We start from the raw sequence: 22521 nt of genomic DNA, 5'->3' as shown, positions 1-22521 counted from the left end.
TAACTTAAACTTTTGGACATACAAAATAATACTTTTATCTTTTGTTTTGAAATGCTCACCAATTAAATGGCTTAGCTCAATAATGACTTCCTACTTTGCCTTATAAGCTACTTTGTGTTTATTTTCATGGTGTTCGATTCATTATCACTAGGATTCATTTACAAAAGCGCTGGAGTATTATATGCAGAAAACATACAAAAAGGAAGATTGCACCTAAGTTATGATGTGTTTCATTTTTAAGGAGCAGATATTTTTCAAAAATTTGGGTTTGAAACCTACAATATATAGATACTAAAATATTTTGAATAGTAATTTATATTCTTATAGTTTCATTATGTTTTACTGCATGGAGGATTCCTGTTAATGTATCTCTTAAATATTTTTCTCATAGCCTCACAGGTTTTTTTGCTAACCTGTTATTAGATTCTGGAGATTTTAAATCTCCTTAGTATGCAGACAAAGATAACAGGATATAAACTGACAGGTGTAAACAGTGATTTATCTTGAACACATACCCAGTGATGCATGATTGTGCAAGTAACTTTTTCAAATGATTCCTAGTAAATATGCAGCCACAGCATGTTTGCAGAGCTATATTTTCTGATATGATCAGCGTGGTTATCTTTTGGAATGAACAGTTAGATAGATGAATGGGCTGGCATTCAGATCAGGGCTCACTATATCTGACTCTAAGGTGTCAGATTGTTTAATCCAGAACTGTTATTTCCTTGAATCACAGAATGAAGCCTTCACCAAAAGTTTAGTTTATAGTGTTTCTTTTCTAGAAATTGCAAACAAAAATGGTGGGTGGAGCCAACATGAGAAAGCAAAGATGAGTGCAACTGGACAAAGAAGAGAGGTTAAGTGTTTGATCATTGAATTGAAAAGTAAGAGAAAAGAATTATTTGAGTTGAATGGAACAACTATGTGTAGGGAGAGCAATCGTGAAAAACAGAATCTGAGAGGCACCCAGATTAAAAACAAACTTTGGTTTGAACTAAGTCCTCCCTTAAATAAAGACCTAAATGGGCCAATTCGCTACTATTTAGTCCTCCATCCCCACCTAGTACGTATTCCTCTGTGGACAGTCTCAGCTCATAGACTGCATTGAAAATTCAGATTATGGGCTCATCATTGTGAATGGAATATTTTACTGGCTTTCAAACCACCTCTTCCCTTTCTGGTTTTCAAACTGTGTTTTTCTGGCTGCTTGAAACTCTGCTTCGTGGTGTGTTCACTGACAGACCTGCTGCCTCTTTATGACTGATGATCTCCCAGCCCAGCAGACCATGCACAAGGTCCCTACTGCTGTCATGCCAAGCACAAAACATGATGCAGGAGCCAGAGGGCTCATATGTTGTTTCCGTAATGCTGGGTTGCTTTCTTGCAGACTCAGATCACTTACTGCATGACATTTCATTTGTTCTCTTTGGGCTTCAGCTTCTCCTCAAATGAGGTAATAAAGTTTTGCTTACTATATAAAAAATGTGGAGGAAATGCAGTGCGAGTGCAAATATGACTATACAGCAGCTACTTGTGAAATGATGTGACTATTTTAGATGAAACATGATAAAGAAGATAGAAAGGTCTTAAGATAGTTTTCAGTCATTTTCTAAAGTTATGAAACCCTGTAGTGTTCAAGGCCTTGGAATTTAAATTTTTCTTCCCTGGGTGCTTAAACTTCTTGACTTATTTTAAAACAAAAGGGAAATTACGCTATTTTTTCCCTAGCATACTACTACCTTACACTTGCCTTTTTAAAAAGGAAGGAATGAGATGTGCTGTGTAAACATTTGCATCTTGGCTTTGGTTATGGCGTGTAAACATAGTGTGATGTAAGGAAAGGTCATTCAGAGAATAGTAGACTGTAAGCTCTGTGCTCACCAGGAAATTTAAATTCAGTTCCTGCTTTGCCACAGATGTTTTGTTGAGGTTTTTTTATCATCTGGGGCAAGCTGCTTTGTCAATAAGGTCTCTCAAGACCTAGGCTGCCTCATTACACAGGAGGCATTGTAATGATGAGTACATAAGGGACAGTGAGCTGCCTCAGGATTGCTCTGGTGGGAACCATGCGAGTACCTACAACAGTCACCCCCTCTCCCTGCAGCAGGCCCTGGCCCGAGGAAGGTGGTTTCATATCTGGATAGATAATGAGTAGTATTTCAGCACTGTGAGTTGGTTCCCAGGCTAGTGTTAAGTGGGCAACAGGAAATCACGTGTCCACAAAGAACCAAATTTGAAATGCTGAGCCATGTTGCCAAGCTGGAGAAAGATTTAGTGCTTCCATCTTGTGACACATAGCGTGTACTCCATTATTTTTCTTCATTGTCAGTACAGCCTCAGGACACTAGAATCTTGAGCCATGACTAGGTTTTAGAGGTGCTCTAGTAATACAAACAATACTGCTACCACTAACCAGCTTGATTTTAATAGCGGTCTTCTCTGCAAAACCCCAAACCCAAGTTAATTACACAAGGCAGGGGAATGTGGAATTATTTCAATTAGGCGAAGACACCAGCCCTCCATCCAGAAAAACAGCTTTAAGCACAACCGTGCTGGAGAAAGTTCACTCTAGCTCATTAGAACCAACTGTTAAGACTACAGCCAGCTCCTGAACTGTCTTTTCAAAACTTTTTCTTTTGCTGGTTACTGTCATCTGAAGAGCTGCTCTGCCTCTGCTTGATAGCATCTCTCTTTCCTCTCCAGCCAAGCTGAGACCAGTAGCTCTCACCTAATGGTGACTCTGCTCTCTGCACCTGCCCTGGCCTGGAAAGTCAGAGTTTGTAAACCTTCTTTCATGCTCTTGAGATAATTTCCCATCTAATGTATGCTTATGTGCTGATTTGTTTAGATAAACATAGATAGAGGAAAACATATGTATGCCTGTCATTAGGGTTAGTAATTACAATTTATGGCACCTTCTAGTTCTTGAAATCTGTGGGACCAATATATATCTTATGTCCCAATAATATTTAAGTAAGCTCTATCTGCAGAAGCTGATTTTCCAGTTTTTCTCCTTTACTGGTTAGGAGTACTGAGCTCTTGATTTTGTTCTGCCAAGTGAGACCTGCTGGATTTTACACCTGCTGCTCCCTCACCTGTTTTGAAAGTAGTCTGGATATGACTGCTGTCACACTATCATAGCCAAGGACTCCTCACAGGACTGAGATTACACTTTTGAAACAAATGAAATTTGCAGTGACCCAAGTTACATCAATCAGAATGGAAAATTTTACTGCACTTGTTCTAAAGGTCAGTACAGGATTAGTATTGATGAAATGTTGCCATCCCCAATTTCTTAAATCTGCTAAGAGCAGGTTGTATCCACAGTGGTATCTCCTTGTTCTCAAACAGCTGTGAGGTGGCAATTCTTGGGCTTTAATTTGAGTCAGTTATCACTTGTGATATCCCATTTCCTGAATGGATATGAACTTTGTAGAAACAAGTACTGCCTAACTGTCCACAGCCTGTGCACACAAGGAACAGTTTATCAGTTTGATAGTGTTAGGAGCAGAGGAAGGTGATATAAGGCTGAAGAGGAAAATGACTGAAAGAAAATAAGAGACAGAACAACTTGACAGTTGCATGGAGATGAGGAGAGACATAAACAATATGGATTTATTCCTTATGAAATGGGATAGATGGGATTAAAGAAATCCTAGGAAAGTAATAGTGAGGGAATGTAAAATGTGCTTGTATGTAGTAAATATGTGCATAGAAGCAAGAGGGCCTGAGAGGAAAAAGAAAGCAAAAAAGAGAATATATAATGAAGAAGAACTTGTGTTTATTACCACCTCTGGATGGTACAGTGAAGGATCCACATCTGCCACCCAAGAACTTGAATTTTCAGCAAGTCTGGCTTCCTTGATAAGGGTGTGCCTGCAGTACAGAGGAAAGATGCCCCAGACAGCTTAAGGCAGGCTGAATGTAGTTATTGTTGCACTGTGGCTGAAACAGCACAAGCCTCAGTGTGTCCTGATATGTCTAAGTAATGTTTGAGAGCTGAAACCTATGCTGTTGTCATTGCTCTTTTTTCATGTGTACATCAGGTACAGGACTATAGTGCAGATGTATCAGGACTGAACTTTGTATATGTGAAAATGATGTCAACATTTATAAAAGTGCATTAATTCATAATAAGGAACATTTAATGTTCTATGTACTTGCTTCTGCTTTTCTACCCACTGATACAGCTTTGTGTCTCGCTAGTCCTGCTTACTGCTAGGAAACTATATGCCAGAGGAAAACATGCCATTTCAGCAGGGCTGACTATGGAGGGAAACCTGAGCTCCTGAAAGCCTTCATTCACTTTAAATGGAACTCATAATCTGGGCAGTCTAATTTTTGTTGGCAGGAAAAAGAATACAGTAAGATGATCATCTTATTCTCCAGCACAGTGAAGGTCGTAAAAAGAATGGGTTTGAAAATGGCTTCCTCTGTCTCTCTCTGAAGAATGACTTTTCTTTAGAAAAGGAGTTGCCTTATTCTACTAAGTTTATCTTGAGACCAGAAGATTTATTTTCAGGTAGCTCAAACCTCTAGCATAATTGGTTCTAAAAATATCTGTTCAGAACAAGACTTGGAGTATAACTGAATACTGTTTCAGGTAAAAGGGGTAAAACTCCAGTTTAGTTCTTCATTAATATAGCAAGTGGTGTTTTATGTTTTTAAAGTAAGTTTCTTAGAGTATTTTATCCTAATGCAGGCAGAATAAACTCTGTCAATTGAAACTGGTACATTTGCTAGGTCCAAAATACTACTGGAAAGTTACAAAGAGGAATACAACAAAAACTGATTCTTTTTCAGGTCTTTGGAAAATCTAATTGTTACCTCTAAGAGTCATTGCTGGAATTTCAACCAAGTTGGAGAAAGGGTTATTTGTTCCTATTTCTGAGAAACCACATTTGATAAGCCTGTGGGCTACTGTCCTCATAATAATCCCCTTATGTATTACTCTTGTATTTCTACAAAATAGCTCTTTAATGTATTGTCATGCCAACTTACTCCTTTCTATTGAGAAGATTTCCACATACAAATTATTCTTGCTCCTTTTGTTGAACAAACAAGCCCTGTGGTATAGCTTGTTTCATTTACTCATATTTATTCATGCTCTGAAGGAGAAACATCTCTAAGAGATACTGAGTTTGACCCTACCACTGCCTTTGTGTGATTGGTCTTAGAGACACAGGACTATGTATTCAAAAGTGTTTGTCAGATCAGAATATTTAGCTAGAAGTGTTAATCTTCAGGCTCATTTTCAGAAATGCTAAATGCCAGCTGTGATGACAGGGTTGTTCAGGGGAACACCACTACCTCTAATACTCAATCTTTTCAATAGCTTAACTCTGAAACAAAAACATTAGGTCAGTCAAAGAAGCCACTTTAGACAAAAAGAAAAAGAAAAAAGAGTCTTATTTCTGTAGCACCTTAGTTGCCTTCAGTAGTGAAGTGCAAGCGGTTTTTACCAGCCACCTTTGTAAACCCCTTTAAAATGAATGAATGAAAGTGTGTGAATAGGTGCTTTGTCTAGAGCCTGATAGTAGCAAATGTTCATACTGTGAGACTCCTACTACTAAAGCAGCTTTAACACACAGCCTGCTTGGAAGGCAAGTAGCAGGAATCTGGCCATTTGCAGTAGGCCAGACTGGAGATACCTAAAGATGCAAATTGTGATCCCCCCCATCTATGAAGAATATGGGTACAGCCTGCAGGTTGCATATGCACTGAAGATGGAAGAAAACTTGTTTCTCAGTACTTTTTCTGCAGGCCATTAGCATGGATCTGCTGCTGTCTTTTAGCCACCATTGGTATAGGATGTAGTGATTAAGGCTGGCAGGATATCAGAAAAGGGAACCCTAATTTTAATTCAACATTCTTGAAGACTGTGATGGCTCTGTTATTTGCTAGTCTGTAATATTTGTACAGTAGTGTAACAGTCATGGAGATGTTTGCAGATCCTAAAAAAATAGTCATGGAAATCCATTCTCTATTGTTTGCTATTGATTATTTTCCATGAAAGTTTCAACCACCCACTCAGCAAAAAAAGGCAATGGTTGAAAAGCATAGACGTAACTCAGGCTGGTATGTTCATGAGCATCCAGCAGCTGCAAAATGGGCCACCAAATTGTTTGGCAAAAGCATCCAGGGACAACATGTGTTCCTTGACAGTGAGAAATATTTGTGAATGACTGTGAATTGGAGAAGATCAAAACTGGTGTCAACTGGCAAATAGTATTCAGCCAGCTCCAGCATTAGCAATTAAAATCTCAAGGAAGCTAAGTTCCTGGAAGTGTGGAAATTAGTCTGCCTGTAGGACACATGTCTGACATAAAAATAATGCCTCTTTTTAGAGGCATAGACCTTACATAGGCATGCTAAGAACATTCAGTCCAACCAACATCAGAAAATAAAGTCTCATTTTCTGCTGCTGTGCAGCTTGTCCCCATGCAGACAAATGTCCAGCACTGTGAGACTGGAACATCAAAAGTAAACCTCACTATTTCCTGAAGGAATCTGTGGGGGAAAACATTAAAGCTACTTCAGTGTGGTTACAAGGTGCTTCATGTTTGATGTTGAATCAGTGTAATGTTTCAGCAGTGAGGTGTAACAGATTCACAGAATCTTCAAGGTTGGAGGAGACCTTCAAGATCACCTGCCCAACCATCAACCCAGCACCACCATAATCACTCCCAAATCACATCCCCAAGTGCCATATCCAGATGCCTCTTGGACACTTCCAGAGACAGTGATTCCCCCACCTCTCTGGGCCATTTTTTATAATGCCTAACTATTCTTTCAGTGAAATATTTTTTCTTTTATCTAATCTGAACTTCCTTGGGCTCAACTCGAGGCTGTTTGCTCTTGTCCTTTCACTTGAGACATGGCAGAAGAGGCCATCCCTCACCTCACCACAACCTCAGATAGTTGTAGAGAGTGATAAGATTTCCCCTGAGCCTCCTTTTTACAAGTTAAACAACTCCAGCTCCCTCAGCTGCTCCTTACATGACTTACTCTCTAGACCCTTCATCAGCTTTATTGCCCTTCTCTGTTCAGGAAAAGTGATAAAAGCAAGAGGTTTTCTGTTTGTTCATTTGTTTGTTTTCTTCCTGACAGTGTAATTGCTGGCAAATTAAAGGCCAAGTAGAGTGTTGGAAAAAGGCATGTCATGTGCAAGAGGAGGTATAAGATGAAATCTTTAATAGACAGAGTTGGAGTTCTTCAGACATCGGAAATCATAGGGCTGAGATAATGTGCAAGAAATGACACAAAGCCTGAATAGTGGGATGATTCTCAGCCTAATTATAAACAGCTTTATCCATAGGCACATGAAGGCATCCATTTGCAGATTGAAGCCCCAGTGCTTATATTCATTACCAAAGAGAAAAAATCTTTCTGTGATGTTATGGCTTTTGTAATTCACTCACTTTTTTGTACAGAGACTGTCGAGGTGACCTGTTAGTAGGATATAATTAAGTACACAGATCTTGGGAGCTACAGTGCTTTTACCATACTGGATGTTCAGCACTGTGCAAGCACAGTATAAAAATCTGCATATCCCAGACAGGGCTGTTCTGTTTCTTCTTTGAATGTTTCATTGCTTGGCTAAGTTAATTTACACAAGCACAGCATGATGTTCCTTAGCTGCTTCCTTTCAAGCTAAGGGAAAACACTTGATAGAGGACAAAAAGTCTGATTTGCAGCAGATCAGTCAAAGCAAATCCCATTTTAATTGGAAAATGTGGAGGCATTTCTTCTTATTTAGCCATCTTGCCTGCCAAATTCGTGCCTTCTATCTCCAGCCATTTCAGCACAAGTCTCTTTTATGTTCTTTGTGTGTGTATGTTTAGAAATGGAAAAGTTTGTGTTTATTTTTCATACTACTGAACTGCTTTTGCTTAGATTTGATATCTTTTTAAAGACTAGCTGGAAATTACCAGCTTGAAGCGTGAGTTTCAAAGCTCTTCATAACTGACACTGTAGAGTTATCAGGAGATAAGGAGAGATGAAAGGAACTTTCAAGGGTAGTTATTAATTTTGCTTCTTACCTTTGAATATTAGTTACCTACAAGGACGACTCTTTCCATAAGCACTCCATGCTAGCTTTTTGGACATCAGACTGTTTCCCAGGATAGCATTCCATCAGTAACTTCCTGTGGCTCACTTGTCTTTGTTTACCAGAAACTACCTTACCCTCACTTGTGCTAGTGTGACTGACTTCAAACCTAGATCTGTGAAATGGTCCATTTAAAAAGGAAATAAAATATGTTTGTACTTCAGTAAGGCCAACACATTTTGCAAGTCTGTTTTGGAGTGCAGTCACACAAGTTGTTGCATTGTACAGGGTATAAACTTCTGCCAAGGGCCTGTGGCTGTGAGGAGCAGAACCAGGATATTCTGCTGAAGGAACAATGACAGGGAACAATTGCCTGGAAATACAAATTCTCTTTAGAGTTAAAAGGGCAGTATTCTTGCCATTTCTGCAGGGAGTCCTCTGAGTATTTTCTCCTGTTAGAATGAAGGAGATAGTCCCTGTCGTAGGTAATTCTAGTTTTGCTAAAAGTATGTTTTATGTACCTTTTAAACGTAGTAGAAAGTCATGACTGACTTCAGTGAACACTGAATCAAGTCCCAAACCCATAACTGCTGTTCAACGATACAGGCACTGAAAGACTCTAATCAAGTGGGTAGAAGCACTTTTGCAAAGGATACCAATCATCATATGGCTCAGCCTGGTTCCTTGTCCTAGGTCTCTCATCAGCATGACTGCTTTCATCTCTTTGCCTTGCTTTGCAATAGCCTGAAGCATCATAAAATCCCTCAACCCCATGCCCTTTGTTGCGTATAAGCATATTCTTTGACAAACTGCCTGGAACAGACATACTTCAGCTAGCATTGAAGTCTATCTAAATAGGAATGTTTTGAGGTTCTTTTGTTGCTGTTGTTCTTGTTTTGTGTGGGAGGATGGTATGTTTTGTTGATTTAAGATGTTTCGGGAATTTTAGAGACTTTTTAGTGGTGCATTTGGTGTTTGAAAGCAGCTGGATTCTTTTATCTCTAAACTTGGCAAATGAATTTATTCCACAAACCCTTTGGCATTTTCCAGAATATGCTGCCAACCGTGACTTTTTAAAATAACTGTAGATTTTTTTTCCTTGTGCTGTCTGTCATCTTGTTGCCCAGGTATTTTTGGTATAGAATAAAAGCTTGAAAACATATTCATAAAGTGGGCACATTTCAAAAAGAAGTCTGAGTTTTTAATGAAAAATGGGACGAGAAACAAAGGCATATCAAAACACAGAGCTGCCGGGCATTTAGGATCAAATGTGGATCATCAGTTTCATGCCGTGGCGTGTGGAGAAATCTTGGAATTCACTTGTAGCCAGTAGTTTAGCACATGGGAATTGTTTTTGTGAAAATCAAAAATCATGAAATAATGCTGTCCATGCAGTGAACACTGCCATTTTGTGGATCAGTTTTCTACGCAAATGGTTTTTATTTTGTTTGCATTGGTCCTTTCAATAGGGCTTTAATTCAGAGTTCCCAGTGAAATAGGAAGGAATCCACGTCCTGAGCATTTGGAATGTCACCACAAATATTTCTGTTGAGTACTGTAAATGGAAAGTCCAAAACTGTTAAAAAATGCTTCTCTAATCAAACACAGTGCAGAGTACATAGCTGCAACTCATGACTATAGTACATAACCTTACAAACCTTTGTTTTTCCATTTGTCTGGATATTTGTGTTGTATTGATAATCTTGGGAAAGAGCAGTGATGGTAAGCAAGCTAATAATGCCCCTAAAGAGGTGATGCATGGGAAATTTTTGCCTGCATTGCAGCATTGTTTACATTGGGCTTGCGGTTGATGACTACTTTTTCAGAGGGAGAAGTAACTCTTGCCATTGCTGAGGAACATTCAATACCAGGGGTTGTTCAAAACATTTCTGATGCAGTTTAGGAATATACATGTACATATCAGGTTCTTGTTTAGTGCTGCCTGGCCCAGATGGAGCACTATGTCATGCATCATTGAAGAGGTGTGAGTGATAACCACGGTCCTGGCATTCTCCCCTATAGGTCTCTTGCATGCCAGGATATCTCCAGCTGATGCTAATCAGTGGGAATGACATTTCCTCCCCACTGACACTGAACTGCCAACTTCCCAGCAAGCAGAACAGCTTAGAAAAAGGAGGTCCTCCTAACTTTTTTTTTTATTCTGTATGATTAATTGTGGTGGGGTCTGGACACTTGAAAATGGGTCCAGTATCCCTGTCTTAATGATCATCCACACCCATCAAAGCAGAATGTTTTATTTATTGCCAGCTGACCTAAAATCCCTCATAAGATAAAAGTGGAAGGAAAATATATTTACATAAGTCAAATGTAGACAGCAAAATTAGTAGGTGCAGAGGCAGGCCAAAAGAAATAAAAGCAAATCTTGATATCTACCTTTATCTTAGCTCAGATTCAGCTAGCAAGCAGTCAGAATACTTTGATGCTTTGTGGCTGGGGTCCAGTTCTTGGACAAGGCCTACTGCTTTAGATTCAAATGTCACTTAAAAAACTCCTATATTTAGGGGTTACTTGTATGTGACAAACTGGCCAAACTTTTCTTGGAATTCTGTTCAGATTCAAGCATTCCCTCTCTTTCCCTTCCTCTTCCTCCTTTCTTGTAATTCATCACTTTCTTAGGGCTCAGTTTAAATATTCTCATACAGGACAAGTAACAGTTCACCTTGCTGTAGAAATGCTGATGTATTTCAGATGTTAGCTAGACAGCATTCTCATTTCCAGATGAAATACAGGCTGTTTGCTTCACTGGACTACAAACAAATCATTATCCCATTGTGAGATAAGCATTTTTTCATCTGACTGATGATGCTCAAACCTCAGTACATAGCTTTTCACAAAGCCATAACCTTATACCAACAGTGATACAGGGTACAGACATGTAAAAGAGATCAGAAGTTAGTACATTACCAATTCTTGAGGCTCATCATGCCAATAACCAGCATCTTTGGTGAGACAGTGGATTTGAGATTAAGGGTTCCCAGGCCTTGAGAGATCCAATGACAAGTTATTTTCTGAACCAGGAGACAAAAAGGGATGGAAAGGATTTACTATTGCTATCAACTTTTTAGGTGCTGTGTACAACTACAGAAACATTGTTGCCACTGACAGAAAAACTGTTTTTCATGCTCTATTTATGCATACCCAGGATAAAAGTAGATTCTACATAATTTAAGGAAGTCAGGGGCAGGGAAGGAGTGCTTTCATTGCTGCTGAGGAGAAGGGAATATACAAGGGGTTTTTTTGGATAAAAGGTGATTTTGCTGAATTATTCAGCAGTAAAGCATTCTCTCCATCCAGCAGGCATAAACAATAAGACTGTGCCCTAGTTTTCTAGTATGAAGGAGTTGGGTACTGTAGTAGTGTGGTATATGATGGTCTTTTACAGAGAGGGTGTAGATCAAAGGTCAGAATGAAATGCGAAGACCTTTGACCACTACTTTGTAATAGCTCAGCTTAATAATGTTACATGTGAGAACAAAAAGATTTCTTTGTATTAGTAGTTCTACTCTGTTCTTTATTACCGTATGTAATTCCAGCTACACCCAAGGGACTGAATATCAGTGGAACTATGCTAATGAGAGAAGAAAATGAAAAACAACAACTATCTTGACTATTTAGCCTATGTATACGTATGTACTATTTTCCAGGTTTTTTGCATATGTAAATACATATGCAATTGATTGAGAGTTGCTTAAGAACTGTGTACAGCACAGCATAAATGATAGATAAAAGAATCTTACGAAAAACTTGGATTTTACCCATTAGTGTTTATTGTATCCTTTTTATTTGCAATGGAAAAAACCCCTTTTTTACTTTCTCCTTTACTCTTCTTCAGACCATAGTCTCACTTCTTAAGTGTTATGTATGAAAGCCCAACTCCACTGAGGCCTATAGCAAATATCCCATTGACTTCATTGAAACCAAAATTTTCCCCAAATTTATAAAGTGGCTAAGCACTACTAAACCACACATGCCATAATGCACACCCAAAATGCCAGTGGTTTCTTCTTAGGGATTGGCAAAAATGCTGTTGCTAGATCACAGGCTATTAAACCAGTGTTTCTGTTGTCAGATATCCAGCAGAACCACTGTTGCTATGCAGAGGAGTGTTATTAAACACTCCACTCCCAAAGCCGTTCTTAATGTCAAATGGAAAGTATACCTTTTTAGATGCTGCTTTGGGGTTTAAATATATTTGCCTATCCACAGTGCTTTGGAATTTAGCTTTTCTGAATACATGAGATTCATCTGCAATTACCTAAAAATGTCAGTATTGTCTTTTAGCTTGGTTTCAAAATATCCAAATTTTGTGTAGGATAACCAGCCTCTGAAGATCTGTTATGTGCATCTCCAAAGTGTTTCTGATTTGTTTCAGTAGAACTTTCTAGGCATAGAAGTGTAAGAATTCTTGGTTCTAAGACTTTCAATAAGGACAGTTAACTAATTCTGGTTATAAGGTATGAAACCTCTCTAGGAACTGAAATAATTTTGTATAGATCACTGTACATTACAGAAAGTGGTACTATCCATCACTTCTGAATTGATGTTGATATAAACTGCTCAATGAAAATCAAAGAGTCTGTATTTAATACCATCTTCAATCGGTATTGATCTGCCCAAGAGCTGAGCTCCATTGCAGCCACAGACTGGAAATCCCCGAGGAAACGTGGAGCTGTTATAATGGAGCTACTTCCAAACAGTTTGATAGGACGTGTGAAATGGATGTAGATGCACTGTGGCTGACACATTTAAGACTGTTAATGTTTTGGTTTTTTTCTTGGGTATACTTTAATTGCCAAAAATTACAGGCCTTCTTAAAGATATTTTCAAACTAAATTGCTTTTTGTAAAGGACTCAGCTCACAGACTACGTTGTTCATCTTGTGTGTCCACATTTAAATGGATTTGTATGTTTCAATCACTGAATTAGAAATTACTCCCTGCAGTGACTTAATGTAGAGGGAGACTCCCTTAAGGTGTAGTTCTCCTTACAGTCAAAAGATGGTACTACAATTTCTATTCCAAGTGGCCCAGCAACACAAAGCAATAGCTGTGCGTGCATTGTTTGCACTTACAGGAAGGGATACAGCAAGAAAAGAAGGGCGAGGCTCTGTAGATGAGATCACAACAGCCAGTTGTTTGTCAGGCTGTGGTTATGACCATATCTTCTCTGGTAGTCAGTAATTCTGAAGAGGCCACGATGGCCAGGTTTAATTGACTAGCACAGCCATCAAGATACCTGGTGCCAGAATGGGCATCTATAGTGAAGGGCTTACTGAAAGGCTTAGGGGATTTAAAGAGCATGAAATGAAAATGCCCTCCTCATCATCTCTGATGTTTTCATAAAGGTCACTAAAAGCAACAACTGATGTAATTAAAATAGCAAGTTTAATTAGACCTAACTATTGATTACTATAATGTTAATCTCAAAGTATTTTATAGTGAGGTGCAGATAGTTCATAGCAAGAAAATGGTGCTTCTGTAGAAAATAGTACTAGAATTTCCTTAATTTAAAAGTTGCTGTGATCTGCTCAGAGATTTAAGACAGGCTGTTCCCTGATAAATGAATGCTCTTCCCATCACATTTTATTTTCTAGGAATACTAACCAAATAAGATACTGATGCTAAAGAAAATAAAATATTTATCTGTTTTTTTTCAGTAGTCAACAATGGGATTTCAATTCCATTTTGTCTGTAATGAATCCTATTAGAGCAGTTGTTTGCTCAGGCATACTGCTGATTGCAGCAGAATCTGAAAAACTTATTTTACACAAGGGATACATGATGTTCTTCAGCAAAGTAGGATCAGTAAGGATCTAATATTCCCGGCACATAGATATTTAGATGCATATGGTGCTATATCTGAGCTGAGAAAGCAGGAAACATGGTTGCATGCGGCCTGTGAGGAGATTGAGATGGAACGTTTGTATCCTTGATTAGTATAGTGAGTCTCTGTGTACACATTGAAATGCTACTGTGTATCTGCTTAGAAACAAGACTGATAATTGGAGACAAGTGCTCAAATACAAGTGCTCTGCTTTTAGATGTGTAATATCTGCTTCAAGAATTCCAGTTCTGCACTGCAGTGCCTGTAAAAATTGTGCTTGGTCCTAACAGATTAAGCTTAGGCACCAGAATTAGGCACTGTATAGAGTCAAAGAAGAGCCTTAAGGCTCAGCATAGAAGTAGCCATAAGAAAACAGCAAGTGCAGGAGTTTGTCCAAATTTTCTTCCTTTCAGGAACCAAGGTGCAGTTGAAAGCCCCACATTATCACATTTACCTACCAAGGAGTCCCTATGGATGCCATCTACTGCAGCAGGATTGTATTTGGAGAAGGCAAAACAAGTAGTGGTATTTTTCAATTCTCTGGCTTCAAAGTGAAGGATACAAAGAGAGATATTCCCAAAAAAGCTGTGCAGATCAAGGCAGAAGCCCATCTCTGGAGTAGATATGAGAGCATTATCCTGCAAAACCAAGGGTTTGTTTTCTGTTCTCTGATTTCAGGCTCAGCCTGGGAGCAGGAGGAAGTTTGCAACTTTTAAGAGTCAAAATATTAGTTCTGGGCACTAGGATTATCTGAGATCTGTCTAAATAATTCTCTGTATTATGTAGGAAAAATTGTTGTAGGAGCAGACTGATCTTTGGTTCCTTTCCACCAAGCCAGAGCATATTCACCTCTAGAAATCAGGAAAGCTCTGTGCATGAAAAAGGGCTTCTGCAAAACTTGAAGGAAAGAAAAGATATTGCTAACATACATCCTTACAACTCTTTCTTCCCTCCTCCAGTGATCTTTGTCTTAATTCATAGTGGTTTCTGCAGCATTCCAGTTGTCTCTGGGAATTTATTTTTTCAGGCATGGCACAGTTTGTGGTTCCTAAATTATAAGTAATCCACTCAAATAGCTGATGTGGACTGGAGTGCTGGAAAAGATTGCTGACAAATGTTTTGAATGAGTGCTTTCATCATTTCCAGTCCACTTGGACCTCCACATGCCCAGAAAGTTACTCAATTCAGTTTAAATTGGAGGTAAAGCCATAAAGAGGTCTAACTAGCTGAATGCGTCAGTCACATTGGAATATAATTCTCTTGGTAGATAATTTTGGTTTGTATGTTTTAACTTGTTTCCTTGTATTTAACAAGTATAAAGACAGTCCAAGTAAGTAGTGCTGTAGAAAGTTCCCTCTGGATGTTCCTGGAGTCTGGAGACATCCGCTTCAGTTCAGAACTTCTAGGGCACAAATGGTGTCGGAGCCGGCAACAAAATGTCTCCATGCTGACTTGATGACTCAGGAGAGTTAAAGGTAGTTATTTCTTGTTCTTTTATGGTCTTCATGGTCTAAAAGGGCTAAGTGGAGAAGTTGTGAATGCTAGTTATGGTGATGATGTCAAAGTACTAAAATGCAGGAAGAATAGGGAAGGTGGACAAGGCAAGGCCCAAAATGTGCCACCCATCACCTGTTCATTTGTTTTGCAAATAAGTGATGTTTGACTTCCCTTTTCCAGATACATCTTCCCCTGTGTATACCAACACCTCAGTTTCACCCCTAGTCTCTTACCCCTAGTCCTATAGTAACTATAAGCAAACCAAACGATTTTATTTAATAATAAATGCAGGGTAGATCACTTCAAACAGGACACTGCATGTACTATGTTCAAGAAGCTTTTGCTAGATATATTGGCATTAAAACTTGTCCAAATGTGGTTGAAATACCTAATGGCTGTTAAAGGCAGAACATGCAGCACTGAAGAACAGGTTTTTCATGTGACTAAATCCATGACATAGCTAAGAAGCCATGCTATGCCTCTCAGATATAGTGCTCTCTGGCCATGAGACACATTCAACAGCACTTTTTCTCTCTTCCAAAATTATGTCAGTAGATACAATCCAGATCTTAGCAGAGAAATATGGAAATTCAGATAATTTTCTGCCTGAATTAGAACCCCCCTGTTCTGTGGAAGCTTGCAGAATTGTTTCCACTTTTCAATTATAATGTTAGTGATTGTGTATGTGAATTTCCTGCCTTTCTGGATAAAGTAGGGAGGCACAGATGAGGCTATCACCATTCATTTCAGTGGGCTGAGGCCAATTGTAAGAGATTCGATAAGGCAAAGTGCTGTGTCCTGCACTTCAGTCACAACAACCACATGCAGCACCACAGGCTAGGGGAAAAGTAGCTGTAAAGTGGCTCAGCAGAAGAGGACCTGGGGGTGCTAGTAGATAGCCAGCTGAACATGAGCCAGCAGCATGCCCAGGTGGCCAAGAAGGCCAGTGGCATCCTGTCCTATATTAGGAATAGTGTGGCCAGCAGGAGCAGGGCAGTGATTGTCCCTTTCTACTCGGTACTGGTGAAGCCACACCTTGAATCCTGTGTCCAGTTCTGGGCCCCTCAGTTCAGGAAGGACATTGAGGTGCTGGAATATGTCCATAGAAGGGCAACAGAGCTGGTGAAGGATCTGGAGCACAAGTCTCATGAGGAATGGCTGCAGGAGCTGCAGTTGTTTAGCCCGGAGTAAAGGAAGCCCAGAGGGGATCTTATTGCTCTCTGCAACTGCCTGAAAGGACACTGTGGCAAGGTGGAGGTTAATCTCTTCTCTCAGGCAACCAGCAACAGGACAAGAGGAAATGATCTGAAGTTGTGTGATGAGAGGTTAAGTTGGTATAAAAAAAAATTTCTTCACTGGAAGAGTGTTTAAGCATTGGAACAGGCTCCCCAGGGAAGTGGTAGAGTTACCATGTCTGGAAGTGTTTAAAAAACAAGTAGATGTGGCACTTAGTACTATAGTTTAGTGGGCATAGTGGTATTTGGTCAAAAGGTTAGACTTGAGATCTTGGAGGTCTTTTCCAACCTTAATGATTCTCTGATTTCTGTATTGTTAGAACTCTTTAATTTCAGATGGTCAGTGACAAATTTTACTCTTCTGTGTCATTATTTTAATGCAGCCTCCTGTGCTGTAGCGGTATAGACCCAGGGAAGCTTCTTTCTACTCTCTTTATTCTGGACCTGTAAAGCAGATCAAGATTGCTGGATAACATCCTTCTTTTGATGTTAAGTGGCAACTTTTCAAATAAAATCAGTTTATTTGATCTGGTGATGTAACAGAAAATCTGAAAGCATTTGAAGTATTCTGGATTGAAAAGGGAAATGTGTGGTGTTTTGAAACTCCCATAGAATCTAATTTTTAAGTTCAAAAATGCTATCATTGTATCATGCAATCTTTGTGATTAGAAACTTACAGACCAACGACTCTTGTAGGGCAAGGAGAATAATCAGGTTACAAGCAGATAGTGGAACGAGGAGACTATTTTAGATTCCACACAACCTTGACATGAGCATAGACAACTCAGAGGGTTCATGACATTCTGATATAGTAATGTTTGACTTAGTAAATTGGGGACCATTCTCAAATATTTCTGAAAAAAGATCTTAAATGATGAGGACTATGGACTTTTTGTAGGAAAAAAAGGCAAGACATCCTTACTGGGACAGACTATTGAAGTCCTGTGTTGGCCTTTTTCAGGTCTGTTGATTCCTTTTCTACATCGCTCAGCCCTCTTTGAAATACACAGATTTTTATTTAGCTAGTCACAAGGTTTATTTGGGGTGAAGCACCTTGTTTAGAGATGGTGCTTTGCATCTTACATTGTCATAACATGTAATTTCACAGAATAGTCTATGTTCCACTCTCCAGGCAGTTGAACATCATCTCTGCTTCTCACCCTAGGGAGTGACTAGTTCATTGGCCATGTCATGCAATCATATCACAAAAACCTTGGGGACTGTCAATGTTTAATCTGCCCTTAATGAAGCCTGCCAGATCAGCTTACACTATTTGTCACTATTTTCTGGCCTAGCTGCCAGAGCCTTGGCAATGATTTGTGCTTCTAAAACAAGGAAAGAAATAGTCAGGCCTGCAGTTGTGAATGTTAACTAAAATTGAAATCCATGAAAAACCCAGGCAGAAATCCACCTTTGATCTGTTTCCTGTGTGTTCTAGGCTGGGTGAGATCAGTTTAGTTTTAATCCCCATAATGACTATTTTCTTGGCTGAACTCCAAGGCAAGATCCATCCATGGACTGAGGCCAGATGTGGGGCCTGCCTACTCTCTGGGGTAGACAAGAGTTCAGGAACCCTCAATCTGGAAAAGTCACAATGGAGTGCAGGCTTGCACACAGAACTGTGGCTTGTTAGTGACCATGCCCAGAGCCAGATTGTGTGTTTCTGCACTGAACTGCCCAGCATTTCTGGTTTATGAGTCAGTATGCAGATCCCTGCCAGCTCAGGTGGCCCTGCTCCCACATTTGTAGACATGGCCTTAAATACCTAATGGCCACCTTAAATTCTTCAGACAGGAATGTCAGCCTTCAAAACCTGCCATTTAACCCAGGTGTCTGGAGATGTAAGCAGCAGCAAGGCTTGAACAGCTGGGCATCTCCCTCATACCTTGGCATGTCAGGACCATCACAGAAGACACTCTGTGCCTGTGCTCTCTGAAGTAGTTAATCTGGCAGAGCTCAGAAAGCACCTGTTGAACCCCAGCAAAATAGCTCCTGTCATCAGGGGCACAGAAAACTGATTCTACGGCTAATGAACAGCCAATTACTGAGGCAGAGATTGGACTTTCAAGGTTAGTGCCTTAAACAACAGTCTGACAAAAGCTACGCAGTGGTCTTTGTTCTCTCCCTCACTCCCTTCGTTATTTACTAATATCAGGGCAGCAGCTTTGGGAGGATTCCTACCTTGGAATACCCTACAAAGATATGATTAAATAAGGGAATGTTGGTTAAGCTTTTAGTAGATTTGACCCCAAATCTGTCATCTCTTGAGTACTGTAATTGGCTCTCATCTCTTCCCCAGTCAGCTTTTTTAAGAAAGGGAATTTAACTCAGCTGGAGATGGGCATTTTCCTGTGGTCCAGATGAGGATACCAAGTTCATGGAGAGAGTTCTTAGCATTTACAGTAGATAAGTTGAGCAGCTCTGTGCTAATGTGCTGGCTTTTGTGGGTGTCATTCCTGTGGATTGCTTAAGCACAGAACTCTTGGCAGGAGGATCTTCAGACTGCAAGGCACCTTGTGGTTAGGAGCTGACACCCCTGCCTGTGCCTCTTTGTGAATCTGTCTCTCCCTTTATTTACTGCTAAGATTTCTTTTCCTCATCCAAAGCATGGCAATCCAAGTAGATAGGAAGTAGGACTTTTTTCTATAATAGGACCATGAGAGAAAAGAGACTACAGTATCAAAAGCAATTTAAATCTGATGAGCAGTCAGTACCCTTGAACAAGTAGCTTGTCTATGTAAAAGCAGGAGTAAAGTAAAAAGGAGTTAAGTGATGTGGTGTGACAACTAGAGATTTCTTTTGGAATAAGTGATGCAATATTGTACAAAGGATTTCTTTTGACACCTCTATCTATCTCTGAGTAAAGCCATATGTAATATTGTGTTGCTAATATATTTTTTCATAGACCTGATGTAATGGTGTGGGAAGAAGTGGAAAACATATAATAAATACTGATGGAATGGGTGGAAGACATTTTAAATAACCACTGAAAGTCTTCTATATGGTAGGCTGTAGAGTTGCTGTAATGTTCCATGATGTGTGCCAAACAATGTGCAGGTCATAACAGCTCAATTACATTTCTCTGAATCTATTCACCGAGAGGCCATTATTGCAGATCTTGGGGTGTCAAGAGAAGCTTGGACTCCTAGAGTGAGCTAACTCCCTGCTGGAAGGAAAGTAACAGCAAGTTCACAGGTTACAGCTGCATCTCTGTATGCCTGAGTCCTGCTGTGAATGCAAATCTTTCTTTGGTTAGTGTAACTGCCTTCTCAGCAGTATCTCAGCCAGGTCTCTTACAGCATTGTCAGAGTTTGAGGTAAGAAATGTTAAGTGCTGTATGTTAAATTACTGGAAGCACACTGGTACTAGTGAAATGTCCACTCCTGAGGTTGGTGCCCAAACACGCTGTCCTTTGCTTGAGGAAGCCACAGGTGTCCATGAATTGGAAACACACAGAATATCTACGTAGATAAATGGAGAGGGATCCAAGTTTATGCTGCTTCCACTCTGAGCTGGCTAGATGCTACTTAGCTCAGTCCAGAAGTCATGTAACCATGTTGGCTTTTTCTGTGTTGGGAGACTTGGCACAGCTATGAAAAATAGTTGAGCCTTCTCATTCTATGTCAGATGTTTGTTTCTTTTTTTAAAAATAAGCTGTTAGCTTCATCGCTTTACCTTTCATTTCTCAATTTGTCCCTGTTGCTGTCTTTGTGCAATGTACTCTTTGAAGTTCAAGGTTTTACATAGCAAAATGTCAGAACTACATGAGTTTAAGTGACAGCTTAGCTCTTTCTAATCTGCTTATGAAATCTTTTCCTTTTATTGGTTTTCTTTTTGAATATATTGTCTTTCCTAGGGCCAATAAATACATGTTTCACTAGACATAGTCTAATTATTCTCTAATTTTGCATATAAGATTAATTCAGAAGTGGATGTAGGATGTCTTGTTGAAAAGATTTCTACTTTTTAATTTTTTTAATTTTAGAAGGCAAAAGATTGATTGTAACACATTGTGGCTGTATGTCCTGTGGATAGAACATGAGAGCCCTGGGGTTCAAAAGTTAGAGGGGCCTGACTCCTGTGTAAAGTTTGCCTAGGAATGTGATATTTGATAAATCATAACAGTTTCAGTCATTTAAGTTTTAGACTGTATCCTGCTGATGCTGAACTTTCTCAAAACCAATTTAAGTTAACACCATACATCAAATCTCCTTTGTTTTTCTGTGTAAAAGAGAGGGAATATTAATGCTTTCACATCTTCATACAACACTTGATTTTCACATACAAAAAGGTGTGTGTGCACAGCCTCTGACAAAGTACTGCTCTGTGTGATTATCAGAGTAGATATTCTGTATTGCATTGTATTCAATGCGATTTATGGAGCAGTTTTCTTCTTTAATTTAAAAGTCCGGGGACTTTTGCTCAGTACAGAGAAACCTCTTTGAGGGATTTTGTATTAGAGAATGTCTCATGACTTGTGGCACCAACAAGTTTTTTTGTGAAACCCTGATCTTGAACACCCGCTTGGAAAAGCCAGATCCCAAACCTCAACCTCAGCACCTCATCCTCAGGCATCATGAGTGTCGTTTCTTAGAGTGTCTCCACTACACCAGAAAGGAAGATAAATGCTGTGGGGTTTGAAGCAATGCTTCATGCCTTCTTTGTCCCATCTGGAGAGCCCCTTTGCACAGGGGAGTGTAGGAAGACCTCACTAAAGTTTTGGGGAAATATTCTGTAGGCTGAGTGCCCTCTCTTATTCATCTTCTGAATAGGAGTGGAGAAGAAAAATCAGTCCCCATATATAATAATGTCCTTCATGTTAATAAGGGTTGCTAGGTTGACAGATCAGGAGAGATATCAGTCCACTGAGTCACAACACAGATATCTCAGAGGCAGGGTTTTAGTAAAGCTTCCCTAACAATATTGTTCCAACTGAAATCACCAATTTTGTGTAGAGTTAAACAGGTAGCTGTGCCCTCTTAATGATTTGATTTGATTTGTATTACCAGTAAAAGGGTTATCTGCAAGGGTGGCTGCAGATAGGGGAGAGAAGGGAGACATATACCTACCCGTTTCACAACATCTGTGACGTGACTACTACTCCATGTCATTCCCGACCCACCAGGTCTTCAGCTGCTGACTTAGAAGGCAAAACTCCCTCACCCTGCCCAGCCCCATTACTGGGGCTCTTACATCCCAATGTCCCCAATGCAATCTGACAGACCTACCCTGCCCACCATGACCGTGGGCAGGTTTGTCTCGTCTGAGCTGAGAGGAAAGTCATATAAGCAGTGTGCCTTTTATGCTTCTGCTCCACTGCATGCTAAGCCTCACTGACTCATGCAGCTCCTTTCAGGCACTTCCTCGAGTTTTAACACAGCATGATTTCATAGTGTAGGGTAAGTGACTTTGAAGCTGATGTTTCGGTTGTGAATGGGGTAGATGTAAGAAGTATTTGGGCTCACATCTTTAACTGAGGTCCTGGTTGCTGGAAAAATGAACACACAGGGAAAAGCTCGACTCTGCAAGATGTAGTATTGATTGCTACACTGAGCCATGATGTCAAGTATATGCTTCCCTTCCTCCTTGCTTCCCACAAGTGCTAAATAATGGACCTTGTTTACTGGCATTTACAAATTATTTTGTCTTTGTGACTGATGCAATGACATGCCCCCTACACTCTCATTTAATTCGTAACACCATTTGGATTTTTTTAATCCTATATTTCTAATGCAGTTATTAAATAACTATATTTCTTGCCCCCCAGACAGATCAGCTCTTATTTTATACTGAGAATTTCAGGGTCAGATTATTTTTAAAAAGAATCTAGGCCATATACATTATGTAAGGTTTCCATAGTAACAGTTTCTCTGAGGGGAAAACCGACTGTCT

This window comes from Neopelma chrysocephalum, unplaced genomic scaffold (assembly GCF_003984885.1).
Source record: "Neopelma chrysocephalum unplaced genomic scaffold, ASM398488v2 Primary Assembly neopelma1_42b, whole genome shotgun sequence".
In the NCBI taxonomy this organism is placed as follows: Eukaryota; Metazoa; Chordata; class Aves; order Passeriformes; family Pipridae; genus Neopelma; species Neopelma chrysocephalum.
This window is presented reverse-complemented; position numbering follows the sequence as displayed.